This window comes from Opisthocomus hoazin, chromosome 24 (genome assembly GCF_030867145.1).
Source record: "Opisthocomus hoazin isolate bOpiHoa1 chromosome 24, bOpiHoa1.hap1, whole genome shotgun sequence".
NCBI classification, from domain to species: domain Eukaryota; kingdom Metazoa; phylum Chordata; class Aves; order Opisthocomiformes; family Opisthocomidae; genus Opisthocomus; species Opisthocomus hoazin.
In genome coordinates this window covers 11,999,684-12,018,901 of record NC_134437.1, presented here as the reverse complement: position 1 = coordinate 12,018,901, position 19,218 = coordinate 11,999,684, and the positions used below count along the sequence as shown (strand labels likewise).

At 60.0% G+C, this 19,218-nt stretch overlaps 1 pseudogene; it reads right to left on the bottom strand.

The window, feature by feature from the left end:
* Positions 1-9,950: 9,950 nt before the first annotated feature.
* On the bottom strand, positions 9,951-17,144 carry LOC142364066 (MAP kinase-interacting serine/threonine-protein kinase 2-like; annotated as a pseudogene).
* Between the last annotated feature and the right edge of the window lie 2,074 nt (positions 17,145-19,218).

Sequence of the window (19,218 nt, the reverse complement as noted above, 5' to 3'; positions counted from 1 at the left end):
CCGGCCCGGCCCGCGGGACCCCCGCAGGCGGCAGCACCGCCCGCGCCGCGCCCGCCCGGCTCCGGGGCGCCCGGCGAACGGGGCCGCGCTCCCCGCCGCTCCGCTCCGCACCGCAACGGGCCGGGCGGGCCCCGGCGCCCGCGGCCCCCGCGCCGGGAGAGGCTCCGGCCCCCCCCGCCGCCATCTCGGCCCCCCCGCCGGGACCGGGCCTTGACGGGCGGCAGCGGCCCCGGGGCGCGGAGGCGGTGTCCGCACCCAGGCGGCGGGGGAGGGCGATCCGCAGGCACCCCCACCCCCACCCCCCCCCGGGAGCGGGTCAGCAGCCGCGGCCCGGGGGAAGCGCCGGGAGGGCGGGGGGGCCGTCAGCTGCCCCCCACGGGCGACCTTCTGCGGCCCCGCAGGCACCTGCGGGGGTTTGACCGGGGGCAGGCGGGGGCTGGAAACCCGACGGGACAGCCGCTGGGACAGAGAAGGGGGGGACGGGCCGGCGGGGCGAGCACCGGCACCGCCGGCAGCAGCAGCTGAGCCCCGCGAGCGGCAGCAGGAGCAGCCTCCTGTACGGGGGGGGGGGGGGGGGGGGGGGAAGCCCCCATCCCTGGGGCCAAACCCCCTCCGGCTGCTGCGGCAGAGCGGCCGAGGAACAAACTCAGCTCCCTCGGCCAGCGGGGGAGATGGGGGGAGGCTGCGCGCTGGCTCGCTCCTCCTCTCCTGTCCTTAGTGCACAAATTTCACTGCCTTCCCTGCACCCAGCTCCGCCTGAACTTCACCAGAGCTCTGTCACAGCAATTCAATATCTCGTTTTTGAGGCGGGAGGTGGTAATTTTTTTGTGCTGGGTTTTTTTTTTGACAGCCTTTCCCCCCCCACCCCTTTTTTCCTCCTCTCTACTTCCAGTGACAGAACTTAACAGATGTAAATTCTGAACAAATGCCCGAAGGTAATTCTTAGTTTCCTCCCACGTTTTTTGTTTGTGAACTTTTGCAGAGGCTCATTATTTAATAGCCACAAAACATACCGAGAAATTGAAAACCTAACCATTAAGTATAGGATTTTTACCATGATTTGTAACAGAAGTCAGTACTGAGCTTTGATCTACTGATAACACAAGCCAATGGTTCTCTAATCAAGCTAACAGATTCCCTTCTGAAAGTCACTCCTCAAATGCGACATCAGAAATGCTCCCTGGGCCCGCGGGCCTCTGACGGCACGCTGATTAACCCAGCAGGCTTGTCCGTGCTGCCAAACACCCACCGGACTCACGGCAGCACTGGGCCAGAGGCTTCACCTCCATCCGAACACCACAAGCTTTGATTCAAGCTTCAGAACCCTCCACTCTTCAGTCTGCCAGCAAGAGACCCCGAGGGGGGGCAGAGTAACAGATACAGCGTTAGCACTGCGGAACAGACACCAATCTCAATACAAAAGTGCGGCAATTTCCAGGCACATTCACCTCATTGCTCACTCAAATCCCGCTGGAAGGTTACATTAGCATTTATTAAGCAAGTTCCATGGGGAGGGAAGGCCACGAGGCTCTGGGAGAACCCTGTACAATGTGAAAGCCGCGCAATCATACTACGTAAATATTCTACAAGTAAAAAGTCGGGGGGGGGGGGGTGTCCCCGCAAACCCACAATATCACATTTTTCTTACCACTATGAGCAGTCCACCATTTTGTTCCACTTCAGCTGTTTCCACAAGCAGTTCAATAGCTTTTCTCTTCCCAATTATTTTCACTACTCGGGCAATTAAATCTTTCTTTGGCTCACAAAGCCTGAGAGGAGGGGAAAAAAAAGATACACTTACTGTCAGCATAATTTCTTGAGTAAAACTGACCATGGAACTTCCATAATGAGTAGTTCATTCTGTGGGAGATAAAACTGTGCTAAAATGACAGAGTCCATACATTTAAATGTGTTTCAGTGGCTCCTTGAACCAGTTTCTTTTTCTAAAGCATGCATTTTAAAAATTTGTTTCAATTAAAATGCACTGAGTGATTATTATTTTCTATTGATGTGTGAAAGATTAAACCAAATGAGAAACTCTAAAGACCTGTATAAATCTCTGAAATTGAACTATAAAAGTCTGCTGTGCATTTAGCAGTTGACAGTACAGCACCTTTTATAGTTAAATCTACACTTGCTGTTGTCTGTAGCTAGTTGTTGAAGTTCTCCTGTATCGTGTGCCATTCAGACAAACATACAGAATAAAAATTAAACCATTCTGTTGACTGATCTATGACAACCTACAAAATGCAAACAAGAACAAAACACTGCAATATGACCGAGTTAAATTGGGTTCTTTTGTTAGCAACAACGTCCTCGTACAAAAGTTCTCATCCTCAGTCTGCATGAAGGGAGAGGCTCTCACAGCATCAATTCACTGTGCCGAAGCACGTGCTCCCACTGGAAAACATCATCACCCCACACACCAACACCACCTGTCCAGAGCAAGAGTTCAGATGCTAAAGTCTCATGTTCTCAGTGGCAAAGCTCCTCACTAAGCACAGTCCCGAGCACGACAGCTCAGTGGTTTTACACTTCAGGGACCAACAGGCCACCACCACCTCCTAAGTTTCTTGAAGACTGCTGTCTGGCCTCATTGCTTCCTATGACATTACCATGCTCTACAGCTGCATACATTACAGTGACTGCATAACAGAAGGGATCTGACCACAGATGTGAACAACCAGCCTAGCTTCAACCGTATGATTGAAGTTACCTGAAATTAAATGTTAAAACTCACATTTTAGTGACAATTGTCCTCATCACAAAAGGGATTACCCAACCCGCTCAACTTTACACTTTGTGTTTAGTCTCACCGAGTTCAATGAATGATCAGGCACCAGCAAGTAAATGCTTTCTTAAATATTTGTAGGATTGAGTTGTAAATTATGAATTATTGGAAGAGATGGAAGCATTTCTCAAAGATGGAGAGAACTTTAAGATAATCAGGAGTCCTCAGAGAGCTGGTGAAATAGACCTTCTGTTAGTAGCAGCAGCAGCTTAAACAGTCAAATCCCCACCCCGCGCTCATTGTGGCCCTGCGCAACCCTCCCGTACGCTGCTTTAAACAAGCAGCTGTGCACTGCAACAGGAAAACAAGAGAAAGGGCAAAACATTGCAACAGACAGTCAGAAAACCCCTTTGATTTCAGTTCACTGTGTGGGCCACCACAACAAAAGGTCAGGAATCCAGGCACAGACGGTGCAGCACAGATCAAGCAACAGTGCCGTGATGCCTATAAACACAATCCTACTGATGCTATTCAGTGCCACTACTGCTATAAACAATCAGAAAAAAAGAGCCTTCTGCCCTATTTTGATGAAGCTCAATACAACAAAGAAGAGTTTATTACAAGAGACATACTCAAACTTTCCAAATTCATAAAGGAGAAGCTACCGAGAACTGATACCAGCATCAATAATTCAATAATGGTCTAATTGCTGTATTTCAGCATCTGGCAATACTATGTATCCCATGTAAGAAATCAACAATGATCAATAAACCCAGCTTTCATCTAAACATCAAACTTATGGTCAGTAAATCTTGTAACTGCTTTTCCCCTGTTTAACATCATTTTCTTCCCCTGAACCACCGAAAAAGGATTGTGTGGCTGTTTAAGTCAATCTAAGGAAGAACGACTGCAGTCAGGTGCCCTCTCTCACACCACCAGCGCTGCCAGTGCCAGCTCTAAGGAAACTGTACAGCAAATTGGTTAAGGAAACAAATCTCTCTCCAAACTAACTCCTTAAAAAAAGCAACAGGCTTTTGGACAGTTCAGTTTTCTGACTCAGCTCAGTGTACAACAATTCAATAGCAGGACTGTGAAAAAGAATTGGAGCGCGGCAAGCGCGCACACGGCTGGAGCTTGGTAACCCCAACAGCGGCTTCCATGACCTAGCACAGAACTGCAGCTCAGCTTCTCAACAGAGCAGAGGCAAGGCTGGATTTCAGTTCTGCTGTCTCATCCTGGTGCAGCCCTTCATTACTACAGCAGCAAAACATTTTGTTCAGACAAGCAGGTTCCACGTAAAGAACAGGGATTTCAGAAGCTGTGCTCTCCAAAACAGTACACAGGCCCAGTCACCTACAGTTCCAAAGGTTTATAACTTAGCCAGATTTTCATGGTGACCACTGCAGGTGTTCACTGGTGTCGAGCTCCAAACACACATCTTTACTCACGGGGTGTTTCCTAAAAATGTCACTACTAAATCTGTATCGTGACAAACAATGTTTTTCCTTGCCACTGTTCTCAAATAACAAACTATCTGGTGGATCTTTAAAAAAAAAAGAAATTAGAACAGTACTATTGGATGCTTCTACAAGGTACCAGCCCTAATGCTGCATTTTAATCCCAGATTTTGGAAATACACACAAGGCACTCACACTTTTTGTAATCTGGTAAGACACCTTACATATTTAGCAGAAAGAAAGCTTCTTTCCCCCAAGAGGGGGAAAACTACTACTCCATCAGCAGTTTACCAATACTTAAGGAAGTGAAAATATGGGGTTACTAAACTTACCGATAAGCCATCTGCCACTTTTTCCTCTGAATCTTCTTCTGTTGTGTCATACCTTCCTTTATATTTCATTTCTTGTCTTTCACCCAGTCTATCTTTCACAGGCCGCTCCCGTTTGAGAAAGCCTTGCCCATTTTCCTCTTCCACTGGCAATGTTGTCTTGTCATCGTGCATGTATTCATCCAGTTCTTTACCTAAAGTCTCCGCCTCCTTTTGCTGAGCTTCCTTCATCAGCTTTTTAGCCAAGAAATAACTGTAAGTCTCAGGCTGCCTGCTTCTGTCAATACTACCATTCATGCCTAGAATCCCAAGCTCAGTAGCCACTGCATCCCGATTCTGCTCCTGGAGCACCACACCCACTGAGAGCAGTTTGGTTTTGGTGGTTCTGGCCAAGCTGAAAAGGCTCAGATTTCGCTAGAGGAAAGCTGAAACATTTCTGCCGTTTTCCTTTCCACAAACAGCTGTCATCAGCAGATTCAGAAAAGCTTTCATCACTGAATCCACACTTCTGGTTGTCCGATGAGTAACACTCGGTGCACACGATGAAATGCTGCTCTGGAATGGTCTGCCGGAATCATGGCCATCATGTGATTGCTGAAATGAAGAAGTAAATGTCCATTAATTTAATCACTCCCGTAAACTAAGAGAGCTATGAAGTGAAGCCAGAGATTTGATTAGCTAGTAAACTTAATTTGGACTCATGCGATGGTTTGGGCAGTCCTCCACGAGCATCTTTTGGACTGCAGTCGACAGCAGCACGCTGTGAAACTTGTGTGTTTTGAATGCTTGTACACGAAAGGCAGCACGGCTGCTACAGAAAACACACAGTGACACGAGTCACTAATCTACTTCACACACCCTTTGCTGAATGAAATTACAATTATTACCAGACCAGAAAAGCTATTAAAATTCCCAAATCAGACAAAGACACAACATGCACAGCAGTTCTAAGAAAGATTAAAAAAACAAAACACCACGGCCACTTACCAGGAGGTTTTTCTAACAGCACAGAAACTCATATTCTCTCCGGAGTCTAAAAGGGGTCAAGACTAGTGGCTTGCAACCACAGTAGTTTTCCCAGAGACTCAACCGAGAAGAAAAAATGATGAAAAACCACAAAAACCAAGCGCACAAAACTGGGATGCAGCTCAAACTTTGAAAAGCTAACGGTGTATTGGGATTCTGGTTCAATCCAGACAGCACATGAGCAGCTTTAAACCCAGAAGACATCACGGACTCACTACGGCTTCTCATTAATTAGGACAAAAACCCTAAAGGCTTCAACGTGCCTTACAAAAAAAAGTCCCACTGATATAAAAATATTCAAGAAATACTGTTTCCCGTGCACTGACAGATAAACTACAACACGAAAGCCAGACCTGCTCAGCTGTACATAACCTACAAAAGCACCACGGGGAACTGAACCCCGAATTCTTCCTCCCAATTGCTGGAAACTTCTGGCCATGCTGTCTGTGCCGACCTGCGGGAAGCATTTTCTATACTCGCAATTCCAGCTTCTCCCCCACTAATCTGCTATCGTTACGTTACCTTATCCTCTGATCTTTAAAAATAAGATCTCTTCCTCCAGTTTCAGGTGAAATAAGAGTCCTTTCTTCAACCGCACAGCTTTCACCGCCATTATGGCACCATTTCTTCTTCCTCCTATCAGCAAACAGAAAACAGAAATCTTCAACTCATTTTGCTGCATTACGGAGTACAAATTTTTAATTTAAAATGCATTCCGTAACGCTAAACACTAACAACTCCATGAATTTAAACAATCCCCCCACGCCTGCCGTCACTTATTTTGCCCTACACACCCCAGGACCGCACCGCACGGCTTTACAGAAACCCAGGTAGATGACATCCCCTTGTCCGCTGATGCAGTCGCTCCACCATAGAAAGACCAACCACTAGGTTGGTGAGGCAGGACTTGCCCTTGGTGAAGCCATGCTGGCTGTCTCAAATCACCTCCCTGACCCCACCTGCCTTAGCATAGCTGCTAGGAGGATCTGTTCCATGATCTTCCCAGGCACAGAGGCGAGGCCAACAGGTCAGTAGTTCCCAGGGTCCTCCTTTCTACCCTTTTCAAAAAAGGGCACGATGTTTCCCATCCTCCAGTCACCAGGGACTTCATGTGATTGTCATCACCTTGCAAATATGATGGAGAGTGGCTTGGTAACTACAGCAGCCAATTTCCTCAGGACTCTGGGATGCATCTCATCAGGTCCCATAGACTTATGTCTGTTCAGGTTCCTCAGGTAGTCACGAACCTTTCCTCAGAGTGGGGGGGGCTTTGCCCCTCCGGTCCCCGTCTTGCAGTCCATGGACTCGGGACAGGCAAGCAGAGAGGCTGCCAGTGAAGACTGAGCCAAAAAAGTTGCTGAGTACCTCAGTCGTCTCCTCGTCTGTTGATACGGGGTCACCACTCTTGTTCATCAGGGGGGTACGCTTTCTTTAACCTTCCTTTTCTGGCTGACGTACCTGTAGAAGCCCTTCTGGTTATTCTGTGCATCCCTTGCCAAGTTCAGCTCCAGCCACGCCCTGGCCCTCCTGACCCCGTCCCTGCACAACCGGGCAGCATCCCTATACTCTTCCCAAGACACCTGTCCCTGCTTCCACTGCCAGGGCAGTTCCCTCTTGCCCTTTGGTCTGACCAGACGGTCTCGGCTCAGCCATGCCGGTCCCTTCCCTTCCTTAAAACTTCTCTAGAGACGCCGACCCTGCCCCACACGCCGGAGCTGCCAGGAGCTCGCCAGCCCCGCGGCACAGGTCCCCTCCAGACCCCGAGTGCCACGCCAGGAGCGCCGGGTCAAAAACCGACCCCCTCGAGTCGCAACGCAAAGCCAAGCCTGGGCCGAGCGACCAGCGAAGAGCTCGGATGCTCGCCGGCACGTCCACCGCCTCGCCGCAAAGGCCCAGCCGAGGATGCCCACGCGTGGGCAACGCGCCCACGGGGACGAGCTCCGGCCCAGCGCGCGGCCCCCCGGCCACGCACCCGCCGCAGGCAGAGCGTGTACCGCATTTCTCTGTGGAAGAGCTCGGCCTTACGCATGGGAAGAGAGGGAAATTCAGTCTGCCAACACCAGCACTGGGGCCAAAAAAACACGGGAGAGACTTCCCCCTGCCATCCCCTTCCCGAGATTTTTTTCTTTTTTAAAAAAGGCTGCGGCGTGCAGCATTAACAACAGCTTCCACAACACCAGCTCAAGGCACCGCGTACTGTACAGCGTTCGGTATTTCTTACTATAAGACAATAAGGAATTATCGACAACTGATAAGACGAAATAACTATAAAAAGTAACAATGTACAATCAAGATGGATTTCTTTTTTTTCCTTTAAAGGAGGCTTCTCTGGGGTGTCGCGGTGCCTGTGCTGGGGGTCTCCCCTCGCCGCTGCCCTGCTCCTCCCCACCCTGTGTGGTGGGACCGGGGGCACCCAGGGGAGAGGGCAGAGGCGGTTTTGGGGGGAGCACCCTCCCAACCCACCGACACTGCTCGGCAGAAGGGCCGGGAAGGGCCAGAAAAGACGGTCCCTGCCCCAAGCTCCATCAACACCCGAGATCACCATGTCCCAAGCTCACTCACACACACCTCCCTGAAACAAAAAACAACAGATATTGCATAGTTTTGCTGTCAGCAGTCTTCAAACAAAAAGGAGAACTTTGTTTTGCTTTCAGAGACAGTGACTGTCCTCGGCTGAAGACCTGGGGGGAGTCTCTTCCCCGGCTCACAGCAAGCTCCCAAAGCCTTCCCCTGTGCACGCGATGGGCCGAGGCTGCTTTTTCAGAGTATACAGCTCAAAGCATTCAGCTGGAAGGGAGAGGAGATCGCTAACGAAGGGGCACCCTCCCTCCCGGTGAGGCGCGGGGACGGCGGCGGGCGCAGCTCGGTGGCACGACGCGCGGCAGGCAGCGGGGCTTTGCCCCTCCGGCATGGTGCCAGGGGGGGTTCGGACGAGCTGGAGGCCAGCCCGGCCCCCAGCACGGGCGCTGCTGGCTCACCCGGACGGATCCGGCCCCGCTCCGCAGAAACCAGCCAAGGGCCTCGTCCCAGTTCAGCACCCCCAGGCCCTCCCCCGCGAGCATTCCCTCCCTTCCCCAAAGCAAGCTCCGAGGAAAGCGTGACTCCATGCATGAACACACATGAACATGGATGCACACACATGAACATGCATGCCCAGCTCTCCCCCGCTGCCCGCCCCACCCTGCACTGCCGCCGCGACCCCAAACCCTCCGGCCCCGCATCCCGAGCCCTTCCCAAGCTGCTCCCCGGTGCCGTGGCCCTCGGGTGCTGCCGCCAGCCCGGCCGCTCGCCCACCGGCACATCCTGGGGCACTCGGCACCCTCGGCATCCGGCCACGGCAGCCTCGGGGACAGCCCGAAGCCACGCCAGGTCACACTGCCCTGCAACGAGTCCCAGTGCTCTTTAAAGGGGGGTCCTTCCCTTCCCACAGAGCACCCCGCTATTCCCGCAGGGGTAATATTTTCTGGCTGCTCCAGCCGCCCTGGAGACCTCATCCTGCCCTGCACCTCCACCAGCCACTGGTGAGCCCCCCCCTCCACAAACAGGGGTGCAACGCCCGACCCAGCGCAAGAGCACGGCCCCAGGCGCCTGAGCATCCCCCCGGCTCTGACCTTACCCCCGGGGAGCCGCCGGCCGGAGCGCGGGGGGAAAGGAAGACATTTCTCCATGCCCTGCAGAAAAGCACAGCTAGCAGTTTAAAAACAACAATTAAAAAAAATAAAAAAATAAAAAAAGGGGTGAACAGCTTACTCTGAAAGCAGGCTGCCGAGGAGAGAGGGCGGCTCAGTGGGACGGGGAGCTGCTCCCTCGCTGGCACCGTCTCTCCCCGGCCTGAGCTGCTCCCTGCCCGCCGCAGCCCCTCGAAGCGCAGCCGGGGATGCCCCCGAGCACGGGACGGCGGGGGTCCCTGCGCCCGGGAGATGCCTCCCAGACCCCCGGGAGGGGGGGTTTGTGGGATCGACCCCAACATCGGAGAAAGACCCGCAGCTTCAAAGGGAGGGACGAGGTTAAAACGCAACTCCCGTTGTCGAAAACGCGACCGAGGGCCTTTTGTTCACAGCATGAAATGAGCTGAACTCGGCAAAGCGGCCGCGGATACAAAGAGTCCTTTGGTGTCAGGGAGGGAGGAAAAAATCTCAGAGGAGAAACCAAGAGTCGGGGAAACAAAAGTCCGTGTGTCCGTCAGATGTCCTGGGTGAAGCAACCTTAATGATTTAATACCTTAAAAAACAGATCTTCAACAAACCCTCCCAACCCCAGACCTACAAGATCAGCAAAACCCTGGAAACCAGCCACAGGGACGAGTCCTGATCTTGTCACTAGCCAGAAATGGTGGGGGTTGGGGGGGGAGGGAAGAAAGAAGGAGGATGGGGGGACGTGGGGTACAGCAGGTCCGAGGGGTGCAGCTCACGCTTGGTCAGCCACCATGACCACGGGGGCTACCGGGTGCTGCCCAGCAGCCACCGCCTTGACCAGGTTGCTCTTCTGCCGCCGCTTGGCCAGCTTGGACTCAGAGGGGGGGTAGAGCTGCATGGCCCGTGAGGTAGCACTGATGGTGACGGGCCGTGCTTCCTCCTCCGCCTCCTCTTCCTCATCCTTGTTGCACCGTGTCAGCTGGCGGTTGATGGCGACGGCCTCTGCGGCGAAGGAGGTGAGCTCTTTGGCACTGCTCTTCCTGCGGGGAGAAAGCGGCTCAGGGTGGGATGCGGGGGGCTGGAGGGAGGTTGGGGGGCAAATATCGGGGTGTCCCCTCACGCGCATGCCACGCCAGATGGGTCAGGCACCAAAAACACGGCTCCAGCCCGAATCACGTGCTGCAACAGCTGCCCAGATGGCGAGAGCCACAGCCGAGCAGAGCTGAGAGCGGCTCACTGGGGAGAGGAGCCAGGATTTGGGGGGCTGGAATGTGTCCCCCACCCCCACCCCAGGGCCACCCACGCTCACCTCTACAAGATGATGGGGGTCGGCAGGCTGTTATCCAGGGCACACTGCAACGAAACGCAGCCAGGTCAGAGCTGAGGACCCTGCAATGGGGTGTCCCCCCACCCCGGCACTGGGGAGTGGAGGGGGGGGAGGGGGGGGCAGCAGCACTCACCCCCTGCACCCAGGGGTGCTCCAGGACCTGGGCCGCACTGAGCCGCTTCTTGGCATCTCGCACCAACAACCTGGAAATGAGATCTTTGGCCCCAGAGGAGATGTGCGCCCAGTCCTTGTCAGGAAACTCGTACTTCCCTTCCTGGATGCTCTTGAAGAGCATACGCTGGGTCGGGGGGGGAATAAAAAAGGGGTTGAGCTGGGAGGGGTGCTGCCAAGCCAGCGGCGGGTTTCGGCACTGTCGGGGTCCGCCACGCACCTGGCACGTGTAGCACGCCTGGCCGTCTTCCCAGCCGCAGCTGGAGCCGCAGCAGCCCACGAAGGGGGGGTACCCGCTCAGCATGGTGTACAGGAGGACGCCCAGGCTCCACAGGTCGCAGCGCTTGTCGTAGGTGGGCGCATCCTTTTTCCTGTAAAAAACGTCCACCACCTCCGGGGCCATGTACTCGGCGGTGCCGCACTGCGGGGAGAGGCGGGGGTGAGCCCCAAAGGATAGGGGAGCGATGGGGCAGAGCTGAGAGACGGGGATGGGGGGGTGTCTGCCAGAACTAAGGGTCTACCCCCTCCAAAATGAGGGTGCAGACACGGCTGCTTCCCGGGTTTGGTCCTGGCAGGGCAGATCATCCCGGCCAGGTTTCCCATCGCCACGCGGGGGATGTCACAGCCCTGCCACCTCGAAAAAAATAAAACCCTAAAGGGGTGCAACACCCCCCCGGACCACCCCCAGCACTGCCGCCACCGGGCCGGCTCAGCGGGGCAGCGTCCGTCCCATCGCCCGGGACATGGCGGAGCGGGCGGCGGGGATGGAGCCGGCTCTGCCTGTTCCCCTGCCTGACGCGGGCAGGGCCGCCGCAGCAGGCGCCGGATCCGGTGCCGGAGGAGTTAACGCTGACGCGAGGCGAGAGCCAGCGGTCCCGTTCCCCCATGGTTCCCCCACAGCTCCCGGGGCTCTGGGGCTTTCCAGCGCACGTGACGCGACCTGCAGCCCACACCGCCTCGTGACCTGACCCACTTCTCCCCAAAAGCGCAGCCTCCGCGCAGCCGTCTCTGCCGGGGCCGGCTGTTGCTAAGGCTCGCGGCAGCCTGGGCTCTGCGCCAGCCCCCCCTGCGCTGCCCAGCCCCCCCGCGTTACAGAACCACATCTCGCCCGCCGCTGCCGAGGGGGGTCCCGCAGCGACGGGAGCGACGAGCAGCGGGGGGCTGCACGCAGCCCCAAAGCCTGGGGGGGCCCCTCCATGGACATTCCCCCCTCCATGGACATTCCACACCCCCCACCCCCCCCCCAGGACCCCCAATCGACATTATACCCACCCTGCGCCATGGTCTGCATGCTTACCGGCGAGAGCAGCTCCGGGGAGCAATCGCCCTTCAATTTGGTGCCAGTTGCCAGGTCGAAGTCACAGATCTTCACCGGGGAGACCTGGGGAGGGGGGGAGCAGCGGTGAGTGACCCCCCCCAGCAGCCCCTGGGTACCCTCAGCCCCGCGTTCGGGCCCCAGCTGCCGCAGCAGCATCCCCCGCGGGGAACCAGGGCCCCCCCAGCCCCGGCACCACCCCCTGCTCCCCGCTCACCTGGTCCGGGCCCTCGCACAGAATATTTCCCGGTTTTATATCCCTGTGAGCAATTCCTGGGAGTGGGGAGAAGAGGCGATGAGTGGAAAAGCCTGCCCCCCCCCCTCCAAGATTTCCACAGCAGAAGGTCTGGGGGCGGCGCAGGGACCCCTCCTTCCCCACCCCAAATCACCGCCCGCGTCATGGCGAAGGGCACAAATTGCTGCTGGCCCCGAGTCCCGGCCAAACCGGAGGAGCAGACTCCGCACCACGACAACACGACGCAGCCGGGCCTGACCCTGCGCGCCCGTGGCCGGCACCGGCCCCTGCTCCCCGGGCAGGAGGGGGGGGCAGCACCCCCCGGCTGGGGGGGGCACGGCTGCACCCCGGGGTGGGTCAGCTCACCTCTGATGTGCAAAAAGTGCAGGGCGCTGGCGATGTCCCGCACCACCATGCTGGCCTCCAGCTCGTTGAAGCGGCACCTCCGTTCGATGCGGCTCAGCATGGAGCCTGCAGCCGGGCGATAGCGGAGTGGGGGCTCGTGGGTGTTGGGGGGGCTCCCGCCACCCCCGCTCCCCCCGCCCCGGCACCGCACTCACCTCCCCTCATCTTCTCAAGCACCAGGTAAAACCACTCCTCCTCCTCGAAGAACTCAATCAGCTGCAGGATGTTGCTGCGGGGACAGCGGTGTCAGCCCGGCACCCCCCCAAAAAGATCGCGGGGTCCCCCCCTCCCCGCAGCCGCCCACCCCGCACGACTCCCCGGGGGAGGGCCAACGGAGGAGAAAATCGGGTTTCCAGTGACTGAAACCACGCGGCTGGGGCCCCCGGCCACATTCCAGCGGGGAGAGGGGCTTCCAGCGCCGGGCCCCACTCCCTAATTGCTCGCAGACCCTCCTGGCTCGCTTGCCCCGCTCCAGAAACAGCCCCGCTCAGCAGCTCTCCGCGGCGGGACGGCGAACGCCGCGGCGGCAGCTCGGCTCGCCCCTCGGCACCGCTCCAACTCGGCCGCCGCGGCCCCGTCGTCATGGCAAGCGGCTCCACGTCGCCTCGGGATGCTCCCGGCGAGGCCACGCAGAGGGAGAGCCGCGCAGGAGGACGGCCTGCCTGCCGCCCATGGGTGTCTCGAGCGTCAGCCCGGTCTCAGCCCGCGCCCTGTGCCCACGGTGGGGGATGGGGACGGTGGCTGCCCTGCGGTACCTGTGTCCCTGGCACAGATTCAGCATCGCCACCTCCCGTAAGACCCCGCTGCATAAGTCATCCTGGCGCTTCTTGATGATCTGCAAGGCAAAGCGGGCGAGACTCAGGGAGAGGCACCGCTGCTAGGGAGGGACTGGGGCCGGCAACCACCGCGCCCCAACCCACCTGGCGCTGGGGACCCCCGGGGCCGGGCAGAGGCAGGCGGGGGGTGCCCGAAGAGGTTAAAGAAGCAGAACAGGCTGTTCCCGGCAGCGGGGCCAAGCCGCTCCCTCCCAGGGCCCGCAGCCAAGGCGAGCTCTGCGGCCGAGCCCCGGCGCAGCCGCCCCGGCAGCGGAGCACGGCCCTTCGCCCCGCCGGGCGCTGGCACAGCGGGTGCCTGGTGGACGTGCCATGGGGTGAGCAGGGGGTCCCCACCCGCGGGGGAAAGCTGGGTGGTCCCACTGACCCCCAGCCCTTCGGGGCACACTGAAACCCAACTACCATGCAGACCTTTCCCTGCCTCAGTTTCCCTGCTTGGCCACCCAAAGGCACCCTGGGGCAACAGGGGAAGCCAAGTGCCCCTTGCGTTTGGACACAGGGCCTGTCCCAGCCCCCCCACGCCGTGACTGGGAGCCTGTGGGGTGCAGGGACGCGGCACCACCATCCCCGACCCCAAAAGCAGCTGGCTCACCCCGACCCCTCTAGTGTTCGCGGGGGCATGAAGACCTCCCTGGGGCGAGCGGGGGCTGGCCACCCTGCCGCACCACATGCCCCTGCTTGCCCCAAGTCCCTAGACGCGGCGCAAGCGTTAATTTAATCTCGTGTCTGCCCTAATTTACAGGGATAGGAGCGTGGCTAAGGGGGTTGACCAAGGTCCTGCAGCTGGGCGGTGGCAGAGGACAGCGTGCCACCTGCGTGGCCTGGCCCTGCCCCGCTCCTGCCCCTCTCCATCCCCTCTACCCCGTGAAACCGTCGTCCTGTGCCAGCTCCGCACAGCCAGGAGAGCCAGGAGCCCAGGATGTGGAGGGCAGAAGGGGAAACTGAGACAGGGGGTGGGCAGGAGCCGGCTCTGCAGCCCCAAGCCGCAGAGCTTTACCTTCACTGCGTACTCCTTGTTGGTGACGAGGTTAACGCAGGACTGGACTCTGCCTTGGGCCCCTTCTCCCAGCACCTCGTCGTCCAGCCGGTAAACATCTGGCAGGAGAGAGGGCGCCTGAGCTGCCGGCCCCACCGTGGCACGGGACACCACGGCTGTCCCCGAGCCTGGGGACACCAGGAGGGCCCCAGCCCTGCCGCAGCCTGGGGGGGGACCCCTGGGGTCCCTGGGCAGCCCCGCTCACCTTCGAACCTGCCGGAGGCTCTGCAGTGCTGCTTCTTGTTCCTTTTCTTGGTGCAGGGGATGTCGATGGGCTGACTCAAAGACACGTCTGCGCCGGAGCAAAGCCACCGGCGTGAGTCACCCCCAGCCACCCTGCGCTCCCCCCAGCATCGCCACCCCCGGGGCAGCGCCACAGTGCCTTCGGGGGAACGCAGAGGGCCGACATCCCGGGGTCCAGGGTGAGGGGACCCCCCCGGGTGGACACCCGCAGCTCACCGGGACAGGATGGGCACTTGAAGACGGGCTCCAGGTCAAACGCCAGCTTGAAGGGGTTTTGTTCCTGCAAGGGCCAAGAACACGAGTGAGACGGCAGCTGCTGGACCAGCCGCCGCCGCCCGCCCGGTCCAGGCACGCCGCTGGCCTTGGCACACGCTCTGCTCGTGCAGGGCACCGGCTCACGGCACTGCTGCCAGAGGGATGCAGCAGAGCCGGAGGAAGAGGAGGAGGAGGAGGAGGAGGAGGAAGGGTTTGACCATGTCTCCTGCCAGGGATGTTGCCGCGGGGTCATGCCTCTGTGCCAGCAGCCCCAGGCCGGCACGCGGGCGATGATGAGAGGGACTGGGGCTGCGCGTACCAACCCAGCCCCGAATATCCACCCTGACCTGAACTACAGCGAGGGGGGGAGGAAGAAGAGCCACAGGGCAGGACGGGCTCCGGAGCCACCGCACCGCGTCCTCCCACCTCCCCGCAAGGTCACGGGGGGCCGGAGCCCACTCAGCGCCGCTCCGGTGAGCGCCGTGCCTGTGGCTGCGTGATGCCCGTGACCTGGCAGGATCGGGCCCCGCTCCCAACCCTCCCTGCACCCCGCATGGGTGATGGGTGTGGGAACCACTGCCTCCCCCACCCCAAACCCAGCGCCTCTGCCCCCAGCACCCCAAAGGGGACATGGGGAACTTCAGCCCCCCCCGAGCCACCCCACCGCGGGACGGGGCAGTGCTGGGGGCACCTGGCCGCAGGGCGAAAGGGCCCCGTCCTCCGCGGGGTTACGAAATCTGTTTGGGTGGAGGCAGCAGCTCCCGGCGGCGTTCACCAACCCGCCCCGGTGCCCCGGTGCCCGGGCCGGCTGCCAGCCCCAGCGCGGCGCGGGAGCAGCCAGCCCCGGCCACCGCCGCCAGAAACAGCCCGAAAGCGCCTGTTTGCTGCCGGGGCGGCTCTCGAGGGGCCGGGGGGTCCCCATCGCGGTGCAGGGATGCCACGAGCATCTCCCCCAACCAAGCACCACTCCTGATGCCTGAAAACGCTCCTGCGCAGCGTTTGGCCAGATTCCCCCCCTACCCCCCTAAAAAAAGACAGTATCAGGGTTTGCGGAGTGCGGTGTCACCCTCCAGCCCCCCCAAGGCCCCCATGTCATGGCGGGGACGAGCGGCTCGGGCCCAAGTCCCTGCACCACGGGCAGGATGAGGCCTCCCAGAGGGGGGCACCAGGGGTGTACACGGGGGACAGGGGGCCCTGCCCGCTGCCGCAGCACCGGCGCACAAAAGGTTTGGGGGATGGGACACACAGGGCAGACGCTGCGCGGCGGCTCCGGCAGCGCATCCGAGGTGTCCCCCGTGTCCCCCCCGCCCTGGTCCCCAACCACCTGGGGTGGGGGGGATGGAGGGGGGGCCCAAACCCCAGCCAGAATTCCTCAAAGCAGCATTAGGTGTCAGCTAAAATAAGCCGGGCAGGTTTCGGGTGAGGTCCCAGCATCCCTCGCAGCCCCGGGAGCCAAACTAAACAAAGCTCCCACGAAGGTGCCCGCCTGACGAGAGCCAGCGTTTGGGGGACCCAGACCCCCCCCTCGCACCCCCCTCGCGTGACAGTGGCCGGGAGGGACGGGGGTCCTGGTGCCCCGGCTGCAGACCCCCTGCCAGGATCTGGCCCTCGCACAACAGGTCCCGGGCTGGGCCCAGCAGCCCCCCACCCCCTGCTCGCAGACGTGCAGTGAATGAGTGCAGCTGGGGGGGGGGGAACATGCAGCCCACCCGCTGACCCACCCCATGGGGGAAACCCGTGGGAGCTGCAGCGGGGTGAGCAAAGCCTTGCTGTGGGGGGGGGGGTGTGGGGGGGTTGTCTGACTCCCCCTCGGGGAGCACCCTGACCCCCGGGCCAGCAGGACATGGGGGTCCTGCGGCCTGGGTTGGGTGGCAGCACCGTGAGCGCTCCCCTCCCTCCTCGGGGGGGGGGGGGGTGGGGGGGGGGGGGGAAGGGGGGAGGTCGCTGATGTGTGTCTGTGCCCCCCCCCCCCCCCGCCCCGGGCAGGGGATCTGGCCGTCGCGGACCCGCACCCCAACCCGCACCCTCCCGTCCCGCCCCGGAGCACCCCAACCCCCTACACCCCCCGGAACATCACGGGGGCGGGGAGCACCCCTTACCTTGAAGGAGCGGTGGAAACCGGGATCTCAGATTCCTTCTGCACCATCTTGCTGCGGGGGGGGGGGAGGGAGAAACAAGGGAGGGGTGCGGGGTAGGAAAAAACCCAACCAAGCAACCAACAAAAACAGGAAAATAAACCGGGAGGGGGGGGAGGGATGCGGAGGGGCGGGCAGAGCCGTCGGGAGGGGGCCGGGGGTGGGCCGGGACCTGTGGAGAGAGGAGCCCGGGGGGGCGGGTGTCAGGGGGCTGCGGCCCACACGGGGCCCGCACGGAGCCCCCCTGGTCCCAAAACCCCCCCAGCGCTCACCGGCCCCGCAGAGCCGCTGCTGCCGGGGGTACCACAGCCCGCTCCGCTCTGCATCGCTCCGCACCGCCGGGAGGGGACGTGCCCCCGCCCCCCCCCCCCCCCGCAGCTTTATGGAGGCGGCTCCGCCCTCCCACGGGGACACACCCCCACCCCACTCCCCACGCTGCGCCCAGGGGCGGGGACCCCCACAGCCCCCCCCTGGCTGCACCGGGCGGGGTGCGGGGAGCCCCACAGACACCCCCCGGGTTCCCCCCCCCCCCAGCCCACACATGTCATGAGAGGGGTGGTGCTCAGCCGCGAGGCCTGCGCGCAGCAGGGGGTCACAGCACAGCCCCCCCCACCCCGGCCCCACCCCGGCTGGGTGGCACCGTGGGAGCCTGTCACGGCGCGGGTGTCCCCCCCTCCCCTCCCCCCACCCCACGTATCGCTTGACGCCGACCCGGGCTGAGAACACACGCGCCGAGCGGCGGCGCCTCGGCCAATGGCTGCGCATGACGTCACCGCCTGCACCGCCTATTGGCTGCTGGCCCCATCCCGAGCCGACATCGCCCTGCCCCCCCGTGCCCCACCCCTCCCGGGCACCGCGTCACGCTCCGACCCCCTCCCGGCAGTTCGGGTGTGCCCCCCCCCCCCCAAGTGCCGGTGGGGCCAGAGCGGGGGGGGTCGCAACCCCCACAGCCTCCCCAAATCCCGCCCCCCTCGCAGCTGGGGCAATCAGCGCCCTGCTCTACATTAGCGCTGCTAACGAGGGCGCCCCAATTAGTGACACTCCTGCTAATGCACCCCAGGATGCCATTGGCCTTCTTGGCAGCCAGGGCATGCTGCTGGCTCATGGTCAGCCTGTCGTCCACCAGGACACCCAGGTCCCTCTCCGCAGAGCTGCTCTCCAGCAGGGCCGCCCCAGCCTGTACTGGTGCATGGGGTTGTTCCTCCCCAGGTGCAGGACCCTGCATTTGCCTTTGTTGAACCCCATCAGGTTCCTCTCTGCCCAACTCTCCAGCCTGTCCAGATCATGCTGAATGGCAGCACAGCCTTCTGGTGTATCCACCACTCCTCCCAGTTTGGTGTCATCAGCAAACTTGCTGAGGGTACATTCTAACTCTTCATCCAGGTCACTGATGAAGAAGTTAAACAAGACTGGGCCCAGTACTGACCCCTGGGGCACACCGCTAGTTACCGGCCTCCAACCAGACTCAGCGCCGCTGATGACAACCCCCTGAACTCTGCCATTCAGCCAGTTCTCAATCCACCTCACCGACCACTCGTCCAGCCCACACTTCCTGAGCTTCCCTAGGAGGATGTGATGGGAGACTGTGTCGAAAGCCTTGCTGAAGTCGAGATAGACAACACCCACGGCTCTCCCCTCATCTACCCAGCCAGTCACGCCATCGTAGAAAGCTCTCTGCACGCTCCTGGCCTGTCTGCACACTCACTGCACGCTTAATGCACACTTACCGCGTGCTCCTTGCATGGTCACTGCTCACGCTCCACGCTCGTGACTTGCTCCCTGTGCACGCCTGGCCTCTCTGCACGCTTCCTGCACGCTGCCTGCACACTCAACTGAACCACGGAACCACGGAATGTTTGGGGGTTGCCAAGGCCCTCTGTGAGTCATGGAATCACAGAATATTCGGGGTTGGCAGGGCCCTCTGTGGGTCATCTAGTCCAACCCCCTGCCCAAGCAGGGTCACCCAGAGCAGGCTGCACAGCACTGCGTCCAGGCGGGTCTTGAATATCTCCAGAGAAGGAGACTCCACAGCCTCCCTGGGCAGCCTGGGCCAGGGCTCCGTCACCCTCAGAGGGAAGAAGTTCT